A 12268-nucleotide genomic window follows, 5' to 3' on the forward strand; every position below is an offset into this window, starting at 1 on the left:
TTGGTAAAGCACATTAAGACCCTTCCATCTTGAGAAGAAGATTTTTGAAATTTTAGTCAATTTGACCCTTTTTGGCCCCGCCCCTCAGGCCCCTCAGGACCCTGGGGGCTTGGGACTAAACCGGCCACTATTTTTGTTGACCTTTGTCCATGGAAGGTTCCTGCAAAATTTCATTGAAATTGGTTCAGGGCTTTTGGAGAAGAAGTCGAAAATGTAAATTGTTTACGGACGCACGATGGAAGATGGACGACAAAAGGCTATCGTAATAGGTCACTTGAGACTTTGTCTCAGGTGACCTAAAAAGTTATAAACGGTTGTATGCACGTTTTCCAATTTGCTATATTCACACATACATATGTTTGAAAACATTTTAGGAATGGATTTTTTTATTCTAATTACCTGAAGTACTTCTGATGATGAGTGCTTAATGGATATGGCCATTTGGTGCAGTAACATGTTTAATTTGTTTTGCTTTCTGCATCTACAATTTTTTCCCCAAATAGTTGCCTCCTTCATTGTATTTGTTATTTATTTTAAAACATGTGCCTTTCCATAAAAAATAATTCTTATCAAACAAACAGAAAGTAAAATGGAATTTATTAACGATATTCATCCTGTTCTATGAAAAATGTATTAACATTTCTGCAGTATCCACACATGACAGTTCTTTCAGACAATCATATATTACATTTAACAATTATATTGTCTTTCTTACTCTATACCACATCACAGGGAAAAAGTACAGCTCTTCTGTCTTAGAGCATCAATGTAACATCATAAAATCGTTTAACGACATATATACATGATGATTGTCTCAATGGTAGAAAAATGAAATTCTACAAGGCGTCACCATCAACTGAAACAGTAGTCCTACCAGGTGTCACCACTAGCTGATGATGGAAACACCAGGTATCCACACTAAACAGCTGATCTGTAGTCCCACCAGGTGTCAACACTAGCTGATGATGGAAACACCAGGTATCCACACTAAACAGCTGATCTGTAGTCCCACCAGGTGTCAACACTAGCTGCTGAAGGAAACATCAGGTATCCACACTAAACAGCTGATCTGTAGTCCCACCAGGTGTCACCACTAGCTGATGATGGAAACACCAGGTATCCACACTAAACAGCTGATCTGTAGTCCCATCAGGTGTCACTACTAGCTGATGATGGAAACACCAGGTATCCACATTAAACAGCTGATCTGTAGTCCCACCAGGTGTCACCCCTAGCTGATGATGGAAACACCAGGTATCACCACTAAACAGCTGATCTGTAGTCCCCCCAGGTGTCACCACTAGCTGATGATAGAAACATCAGGTATCCACACTAAACAGCTTATCTGTAGTCCCACCAGGTGTTAACACTAGCTGATGATGGAAACACCAGTGATCCACATTAAACAGCTGATCTGTAGTCCTACCAGGTGTCAACACTAGCTGCTGAAGGAAACATCAGGTATCCACACTAAACAGCTTATCTGTAGTCCCACCAGGTGTTAACACTAGCTGATGATGGAAACCCCAGCTATCCACATTAAACAGCTGATCTGTAGTCCCCCCAGGTGTCACCACTAGCTGATGATAGAAACACCAGGAATCCACACTAAACAGCTGATCTGTAGTCCCCCCAGGTGTCACCACTAGCTGATGATGGACACACCAGGTATCCACACTAAATAGCTGATCTGTAGTCCCACCAGGAGTCACCACTAGCTGATGATGGAACCACCAGGTAACCACACTAAACAGCTGATCTGTAGTCCCATCAGGCGTCACTACTAGCTGATGATGGAAACACCAGTGATCCACATTAAACAGCTGATCTGTAGTCCTACCAGGTGTCAACACTAGCTGCTGAAGGAAACATCAGGTATCCACACTAAACAGCTTATCTGTAGTCCCACCAGGTGTCCCCACTAGCTGATGATGGAAACGCCAGGTATCCACACTAAACAGCTGATATGTAGTCCCATCAGGTGTCACCACTAGCTGATGACGGAAACACCAGGCATCCACACTAAACAGCTGATCTATAGTCCCACCAGGCGACACCACTAGCTGATGATGGAACCACCAGGTAACCACACTAAACAGCTGATCTGTAGTCCCAGCAGGTGTCACCACTAGCTGATGACGGAAACACCAGGCATCCACACTAAACAGCTGATCTATAGTCCCACCAGGCGACACCACTAGCTGATGATGGAAAAACCAGGTATCCACACTAAACAGCTGATCTGTAGTCCCACCAGGTTTCACCACTAGCTGATGATGGAACCACCAGGTATCAACACTAAACAGCTGATCTGTAGTCCCCCCAGGTGTCACCACTAGCTGATGACGGAAACACCAGGCATCCACACTAAACAGCTGATCTGTAGTCCCCCCAGGTGTCACCACTAGCTGAGCATGGAAACACCAGGTATCCACACTAAACAGATGTTCTATAGTCCCACCAGGTGTCCCCACTAGCTGATGATGGAAACGCCAGGTATCCACACTAAACAGCTGATCTGTAGTCCCACCAGGTGTCAATTATGCTGTAAAACAAGCAAATATTGAGGTTTGCACAAATTTAAGATTCTCCAATATATTCATGAAAGTAATCCTTATTAGAACCACAACAAATTTGTCAGCGCATGTAAAAGAAAATACAGAAATAATTAACTACACATTTTCTGTAAGGAGCAAGGTGCTGATACTGACCAACAAGTGATAACAAAAGGTTCTCTTAAAAAAAAGAGTAGCACCTCCAAATACTCCTAGCTTTGTAGACAGGTGGGTGAGAACCTGCCTAAATCCCCTGTGAAATGGGGCTACAATTTAGCTATAAAGACAAACAATACTGTTAGTAGTCTATCATCCAGCACCTGCCAATGATGAAACCATACCTTATAATACTTCAAGAGGATGGTGCTGCTGAATTCTTAGCTTTTTCCTCTTGCTCTCTCTCTTCCCTTTCTCTCTTCAATTTTCTTTTAAACGCTTTTCGATCCTTTGCCCTTTCTAACTTCTGTAAAAATAAGTGTAATGTTAGATGAATAATGATGAACATATAAAAACATTGTTCCGTAATTTTGACACAAGACCATATTAACTGTAATTTCACCTTTGTTTATATAATTCTCTAAAAGTATCAAGCTAATTGGCATCTGCATGTTGTTGTTTTTTAGCTGTGTTGCACAATCTTGAAACACTCTTGCTTATTCTTGTGCAGGTTTACCCTTCACACACTGGTAAATGGCTGTATCTAGTGACTGCTCCCCATACAATAAAGTAGGCCTCAAACCCCCGATGTCAGACCCCTTAACCGTGCAGCCACTGATAGATCCGTTTACTGCTATATACTAATTAATAATGGAACAAGAAACTGCCAATGGTGATATGGCCAGATTGCTATAGTACATTTTCATGTTAAGCATCACATGTGATGAGGATCTCTTAAGATACAAAAGCCATGCAAGTTTAGTTGATGTACACAACAAGTAGTTATTTGGTAAATGACCTAAACCAATCTTCGTAACCTGGTCAGTCAAGCAGAAAATGTAGGTCAGAAGCAGCATATGAAACATCACATGTGATTAGCATCCTTCGATACAAGCCATGCAAGTTTAGTTGATGAGGGATAATTAATAACATGGAAACTGAGCTTAACTGCTTTTCTTAACCTTAGTGCAGACAGACGGACGGGAATTGCCAATCTATAAGCCCTGATCGGTCTAACAAGAGTTCCGCCAGCAGAAGCATGATACGCCCGTCAGACACTGGGGAGGGTATTGATATATTGGAAGCAGGTAGCGGCATATGATACAAATGTGTTAACTGCCACCGTTTTGTTTGGTGACTGTGACCTTGCATTGCCATTCATTTACTGTGTTTATGGCACAAGCCTTTTTGTGTTTTAGAATTACACTTTCGTGGTCAATGTTGATTTTATTAAAACTAGAACCTTGGCTTTGAGGTAGGAGTGTTGGCATAAGAAGTTGGAACACGACAACAAAACCTGTTACATATGTTAAACGTGTTTGATTTGTATATTTCAATACTTAACTTGAAAGAAATTGAGCAAATAATCAAAAGAATCTTGCATTTTCGACGAAATGCCCTTCTTTTGCAATGAAAAAGGGGCATTACTCGGCCAAATAGTGTTTAAATATCACGATTTAAGACCACAAACAAAGCATTCAGGTAATGAAACATCCCACGAAATTTGACAATAATTGAAGAATAATTGTTTGAGTTATCGCATAAATAAGCAAAAGTTAACGGCTAAAATGATAAACAGCATTGCTATGTCAAATGTGATATGCCAAAACGCGGAAAGTTGAAACTCAACAAAAGTTAAATATGTTGAACATTATTGCTTTTAGCATTTCCGTACAAAATTTGAAAGGAATTAAAAAATAAAATTGTTCTTGCATTTACTACACAATGCCCTTATTTGGAAATAAAAGGGACATAATTCCACCAAAAATGCATGTTAACTTCTGAAATGCAAACTTGTTCCGAGCTATATTGGTATGCAATATGTGTATCAAGTGTCATCAAGATATGTTCATGAATGAAGACAGACAAGCCCATACCAATATAGGACCCGTTGGATGACTGGCGTATAAATGTAATGTTTTTCACCCTGTCGCCGTTTTTCTGGCCAATATGATGTAGTGAACACTTTATGGAAGATATAGGGAAACAGAGTGGGTTATATACATTCAGCTTCGAATTCGCCCCTATTCAGTATCTTGGAAGTTGAAAGAAGTTGATCAAACACTTGAATACAAGTACTAATTAGTTCATTTAATATTGAAGAATGGATATTATTATTTATAAAGGAATGTGATAATCAGAACCGCAATGTAATTTTACTATTGACAGTATTTTAGGAAAAATTTGGTAGTCAGAAATCTCAGAATTATCCTTAGGTTGAGTTGCTTCCCTTGTACCGTGAATTACAATCAGCTTCTTTATAAATAGTAGGTAATCCTTCTTGATTATGATTAGTTATGTTATTTAGAAGTTAGTTATCCTTCTTTAATCATATCGTCTGCCTTTGGAAGTATCCCATCATGCATCACACCCATTACGATTGCGAAGGTAAACAGATATCTTCATCTGCTGTAAGTAACTCAAATACTCACAACATCGTCAATCATAATTATTGCACTCGTGTGAAATGCCTACCCATCGCTTTAATGGTATAAACAACATTTCTGATGTGTCTGGTTTGAAAAGCGTAAGTTAGAGAGTGTTTGAACTGCTCAAGGTCAGTCAGAGAAAGGAGTTGCTTTTTGTGCATCCTCCGCTTTTATAACATTCCGATGTAACTTCTGAAGTCAACCAAAATGTAAACAAATTCGAAATTTTGTCCTGGAATTTCGCGGAATTATGATGTTTCCGACAGTTTAAAATGTACAAAACAAAAAAACATTGCTTATTGTAGCTACGAAGGATCTAGCTATATATATAGGCATACTTCGTTTACACTTAAAGGTAAGCTATAAGGTCTGAAATCGTATCTGAATCGAAGTTGACTAATCTCGCCATTTTGAATGGCATGTTTGAACCACAGTCGTAGCTGGTAGATAGATATTGGAACTTTCTCTTACAAATACGTATGTACAGAAAACTAACTCATGTCTTATAACCTTGGTGAAATCTACATATCAGTAGACAGTAAATTTGTAACATAAAAATCTCAAATATTATATCAACAGTGGAGTAGAGTTGAGTCAAGTGTATCTCGACTTCCTCAACAAGAGAAATACCTAACATTATGTAGTGAAGTAGCAGAGTGAAAGACATTGAAGTAAATAAAGCAGTAGATAAAGCAATCATCAAAATAGGTAAGACGTTGGACTTTTTAAAGTGAGACAAAAGTCTGGATAAAGAGAAATTCTTACCTACCTCATCAATAAAGCACATCTTCATCTTTATTTTAGCATAATCACATGGCCCAGAAAGGACTCGCGACATGATTGAAGCCTAAAAAAGAAAAAGAAAAAGAAAAACTTTCCTGTTCATTAGTGAGATTGAATGACGCAGATAAACTTACCAACATAAACAAGAGGCCCACCAGGCCTGTATACATATCACCCACCTGTTCCTGTAGACAAGATGTCAAAATTTGCTTAATATTTCAAATTGGGATTGTCATCTCAGGTTTCTTTTTAAATCAAAGAATCACTATATGTACACTTGATCACATCAGCAGGTTATATAAGGGTAATGATGCCTGAGCATTTGCATCTCAGGGTTAAAATTGATCTGGTGCAAAAGATAATTAGTTGAAATTGTCTCTGGCAATTCTAGGATGGGCTGGCCATCTTTGACCTGAATCAACCTAGAGAATAACAACATCAGTTTCAAACCATGAGAGTATTATCTGGTTTGGTCACTATTGGCCTAGTGGAAGTTTATAAGCTGAAATGTCTCTGGCAATCGGTCACTTGCAGGGACACCATCTAAAATTTTGAAATTTTGACTAAAAAATAACAACACTTGGTCAAGGTCATTAGAGAATAATTTCTGTTTCTATATCTGATCAAAATGGACATGACGGTAGCATGAAAAGAATCATAAAATGTTTTTTGTAAATCAGAGGTCAGGTTGGATTTTATATCAGCCCATGATATATTAACTTTTCCTTACACCTGGTAGTAGTGATCATTAGCACTCATTAACTTGGCATCTGTGTGTCAAGCACATACGAGAATAAGTCATGAATTTTTTAGTCCATATGTTTCCCGAACTGATGACTGCCTTTACATTACTCCAATCACACAACACAGGTTCTTAATCATACCATATAGCAAGCTGTATTTAATTGGAGAAGTTGTTAAAAGATGTATTTCTGTTTTCACACCTTGACTAAAGGTGCTAAATCTTAACAAAATAAGGCTAAAATTATACTTCACATATACTTCAGGAGTAGCCTTTAGAAGATGTTTAGAAGATATGCCCCCGACAAACATTTTTAAAAGTAAAGGTCAAAGGTCAAGTCATAGGTCACAGTGACCTAATTCTTGCACTCCGCCATCCTAAGATGTCCTTGTACATCAAAACTGGTTACTCCAGGTGAAATAGCATAGAAGATATGCCCCCGACAAACATTTTTAAAAGTAAAGGTCAAAGGTCACATCATAGGCCACAGTGACCCAATTCTTGCACTTTGCACTCAACCATCCCAAGATGTCCTTGTACATTAAAACTGCTTAATCCAGGTGAAATAGTATCTATATAGAAGATATGCACAGGACAAACTTTTTCAAAAGTTAAGTTCAAAGGTCAAAGCGAGGTCATAGTGACCTTCTTTTTTCGCTCTGCACTCTGTCATCCTAAGATGCCCTTGTACACCAAATCTGGTCACTCCAGGTGAAATAGTATAGAAGATATATGACCTGGACAAACTTTTCGGATGGAAGGACGGACAGAATGCAAACCTATTGTCCCCCCTGGGAACCGGTCAGGGGGACTAAAAACATGTTCCCATATATATAAATGTGTGTTACTGATTTTTTAAATTTAAAACATACTCCTATACATATATATATATATATATGTGTAAATTAAAATGTGTCCCCATATGGGTAAATGTATGTGAAACACGTACTCATAAATATGTCTAGATTACAGTACTGGTATGTTAAACATTAATAAACTCACCTCTGCTAGGCATTTTTGATAATGCCTGATGTAAATATTACAAAGTCCTGTATGATAATTTTCGTTAACGACGGAGTCAGACATGATGATATTCAATCAGTGGTGGTCAGTCTGTTATTACAAGACAATTCTTGATTTCAAAAAAAAAAGAAAAGAACAAAAAATAGATCATTATGATAATAATAAACTATTGATCATATATTGAGCGATGGTCCAGTAATCATAATCAGTACTAATCACATAGGCCTCTATTAATTGTTTGTAATTTGACAGTGCTGGTATATAAGTTTGCTTAATAATAAAATAGTAGTCTTTATTTAAACTTGCTTACATATTGAGTCAAAGACTCGTCTCCCATATGGTTACAGTAAGCATATGAAAAAAATAAACATTATATACAACAGCTTTACCAATTAGAGCCTGTGATTCATTATAGGATTATAAGTTACTATAGGGTCAAGAAATCTGATCGATCGTTTTCAGTATAACGTGTGATTTGATCCATGTGCCTAACCCAGAAAAAGTAGCTACACAGTCAACTTAAGCCATAAAAGGTTTGAAAATAATTCAAAATGTACTTTATATTCCTTGGTAAAGATACTTACGCAACGCTTGAGGTCGCCGTGGAGCTGTGTGTAAGTCGAATGTGTAAAACGTCATCAAGATGTGTGTAGTAAATACTAATATATAAAAAAAAAACCCACTCATGCAATTTATCCGGATTGGCCTGTCAGGACTAAGGACGCTTTCGCGTATTCCGGAACAACCGGTTTGACCGTTTATTATATAAATGTAACAATTTCTGGTATTAATCCTGGCGGACCTGCAAATGTTTATGCAGGCCTTGCAAGGCTTTGTCAAAGCTCGCCTGAAAGCAGCATCAGATTACTAGGTCCGACCTTATTTAATAAACGAACAACTGTTGTCCGACCGGTTTGACAGGTAAACGAAAACGGCCAAAGAGCTTTAAATTTAGGAGCTATGACCACGAACTTAGATAGCAATCAAAGCTAATTCCGTGCTATGACACAGTAAATTTTATGTTAAAGGATTTTTTTAAAGTAAGCGAAACCTGAAATATATCTGAGTTTGATGAAATATTAAAGCACGTAGACATGGAACGCATAACCTTTAATTCAATTTGGTATTCTCATAATCGAGAAAGTAGATCACTTGAAAAGTAAAACCACCGGCCAGTTTAGTTTAATTGTATACACATGTGTATATACGTGAGCAACCAACTTATGTTTATTGTCAATCAAACTGTCACTGTCACGATTAAATGTGAATAATATGATGGCTTAAAATATGTGTTTCGTTGAAGTATTGCTTTAGATGTCGGCTGAAATCGGGATACGAAAATGAAAATGCCCCTTCCCCACATCATGATTTTTTTCCCATTTCACTTAAAATCAGTAACATGCAAGTATATTTGTGTGGAATTAGAAATTTTTTTTCTCTCTAATATGTATTGAAATATATGAAAAAAAAACCACGTTCTGAGGCATTATTTGCCTACTCCGTTCAACAACAATATTTTTTATTTTTTTTACAACATCTTTAAAAATAATTAAACAGATTCATCAATCAGGTGTGTCTTGGAGTAATTACCAAAAACCCAAAGCACAAACAAATATTGCTTCATATTCTATGCATACTTGTTTTTAGAAAAGAAACAGGTTACCAAATTTCCACTCATCGCTAGCTTCAAATTATACGTGAAATTCAAACTCGAAATAGAAAAAAAATCTGCCGGGCTCGCTCTAGTTGGTGATATTCAATTCAACTAGGCTTAACAACATCGTTTTTGTAATTTTCATAAATAGGAACTGCATGGATTAGTTTGGATTTATACTAAAATCGGAAGGTTTATTCTGAAAATAGTGTGCCACAAGTAAACTCATCCCGAGTTCTCGCCCATGAAGATAAACTTTTGTTAAAAAAGCTGCTAAACAAATGTCCATGTTGGTATTTTAAACTATTCAATAAATGTCATATCATCACCACCATTACTACAAAAATAATAAAACTTTAAAATCAGATGTTCCATAAAAAAACTAACATCGTATAATTATAATACACATACATTTTTACCTGTTGAAACATCGTCAGTTTTCGGTCAAGGTTACTAGCCTAAGGGGAGAAAAACATATTTAAAATACAGTTAAACGCTTGTAAAATTGATTTCAATACTTTCAATAACATTTTACTTTACTTTAGTATGAGAATAATGTTGATTTTAGACATGATTATGATGATGATGATAATGGTATTAGTTTGATGATGGCAACAGTGTGATTTTGATATTATTGTGAGAATGGTGTTGATTTCAGTCATAATAATGATATTAGTTTGATGATGACAACAGTGTGATTTTGATATTATTGTGAGAAAGATGTTGATTTCAGTCATAATTATGATGATGATGATGATGATGATAATGATATCAGTTTGATGACGACAACAGTGTGCTTACGATATTATTAATTTGTGAGAATGATGTTGATTTCAGTAATGATGATGATATTAGCTTGATGATGACAAGTGCGATTATGATCGATATCATTGAGAGAATGAGGATGATTTTAGTCGTGATGATGATAATAATAATAACGAAAAAGTTTATGTCAATTGGATGATGATTGTGTGTCATGATGGATATATCAGTGGGATCACAATGATGATGCTGAAAATGATGATGATAATGATGATGATAATGATGATAATGATGATGATAATGATGATGATTATGATGATGATGATAATGATGATAATGATGATAATGATGATGATAATGATGATGATGATGATGATGATGATAATGATGATGATAATGATAATGATGATAATGATGATGATGATGATGATAATGATGATAATGATGATGATGATGATGATAATGATGATGATGATAATGATGATGATAATGATAATGATGATAATGATGATAATGATGATAATGATGATAATGATAATGATGATAATGATGATGATGATATGATAATGATGATGATTATGATAATGATAACGATGATAATGATGATGATAATGATGATGATTATGATGATGATGATAATGATGATAATGATGATGATAATGATGATGATAATGATAATGATGATAAAGATGATAATGATGATAATGATGATGATTATGATGATGATAATGATGATGATGATAATGATGATAATGATAATGATGATAATGATGATAATGATGATGATTATGATGATGATAATGATGATGATGATAATGATGATAATGATAATGATGATAATGATGATAATGATGATGATTATGATGATGATAATGATGATGATAATGATGATGATTATGATGATGATAATGATGATGATAATGATGATTATAATGATGATGATAATGATGATGATGATGATGATTTCAGTGTTTTATGTCATGATGATGATGATAATGATGATAATGATGATGATAATGATGATGCTGATGATGATGATAATGATGATGATGATGATGATGATGATGATGATGATGATGATGATGATGATGATGATGATGATGAGGATGATGATGTCTAGTTGGAGTGTCATGACGATGAAATCAGTATGATGATGAGTTTACTGATGTCAGGATGGTAACGATGAGGATGATGTCATTGTCATGATAAAGATATTGGAGTGATGATGATGATGATGATGATGATGATGATGATGATGATGATGATGATGATGATGATAACAAAACATTATGAAATGATGAGTGAGTATATGTGAATGCAGTGAGCGTTCAAATGAGTGTAAGGGATTATGAAAAAAATGTATCTATTTATGCATATTGAACCAGAAAAACCTTTGAAAAATAAAAATAATACAAAAAAAAAATACATTTTACTTCCAACACCGGGAATAAAAAGTAACGCGCCGGTACACCATATACTACCTGTGTTAGTTGGAGGATCGGTTATACATGCCCTTTAGCCATGACATTCGGTTTAGTCTCACCTAGCATACGTTTCTAAAATACCTAGTCTCACCTAGCATACATTTCAATGTTCACACCTGATCACAAGTTGGTTATAGTCTGTTTCAAAATGATGTAGATGGTATTGTAATACATATTATAATTAAGAACTTATGTCTACTTTAATCAGAGAAATATTCCATTTTCCTTGTTAAGAATTATATTGACACGTGGTAGTAGATGAAATATGAATATTAAAAAAAATGGATACATTTATTTAACCTGAAAATAATAACGATTTTACAGATATTATAACAGGTACAGTACTAGCCGCCTACATTTGTTTAGAATCTTAAATTATTATTGATTAAGTAAAGCCTCATTAACTAATCTTAATATCAAAGATTATTTAAAATTCTGTAATGCATTTTCTATAAATTTCAACTGTTACAATAACAGTTGACTGAATGTTGTTTTTATATTTCCTTTATTTTATAGTTATGTCTGCAAAATTTCAATCTCAAGCTGATTTTGTGTGGACATACACTGTAGATAGGAAAAATAATTTTAATTTTCACTTATCATAATATCATAAATGTCAATAATGTCAACATTTGTTCAAAGCTTGGGCTATTGGCCCTTATATGTGGTACATGATGTAC

General features: G+C 35.5%; 1 long non-coding RNA gene across 1 annotated transcript; it reads right to left on the bottom strand.

The window, feature by feature from the left end:
- Window positions 1-2451: 2451 nt before the first annotated feature.
- On the bottom strand, window positions 2452-8345 carry LOC110450858. The gene is made up of 5 exons (XR_002463011.1): window positions 8273-8345; window positions 7668-7797; window positions 5910-5987; window positions 2897-3018; window positions 2452-2545 (listed from the first exon to the last, which is right to left on the bottom strand). It is a non-coding gene; the product is annotated as an uncharacterized LOC110450858 (long non-coding RNA).
- Window positions 8346-12268: the final 3923 nt, after the last annotated feature.

Source organism: Mizuhopecten yessoensis, unplaced genomic scaffold (assembly GCF_002113885.1).
Source record: "Mizuhopecten yessoensis strain PY_sf001 unplaced genomic scaffold, ASM211388v2 scaffold5519, whole genome shotgun sequence".
Taxonomy (NCBI): Eukaryota; Metazoa; Mollusca; class Bivalvia; order Pectinida; family Pectinidae; genus Mizuhopecten; species Mizuhopecten yessoensis.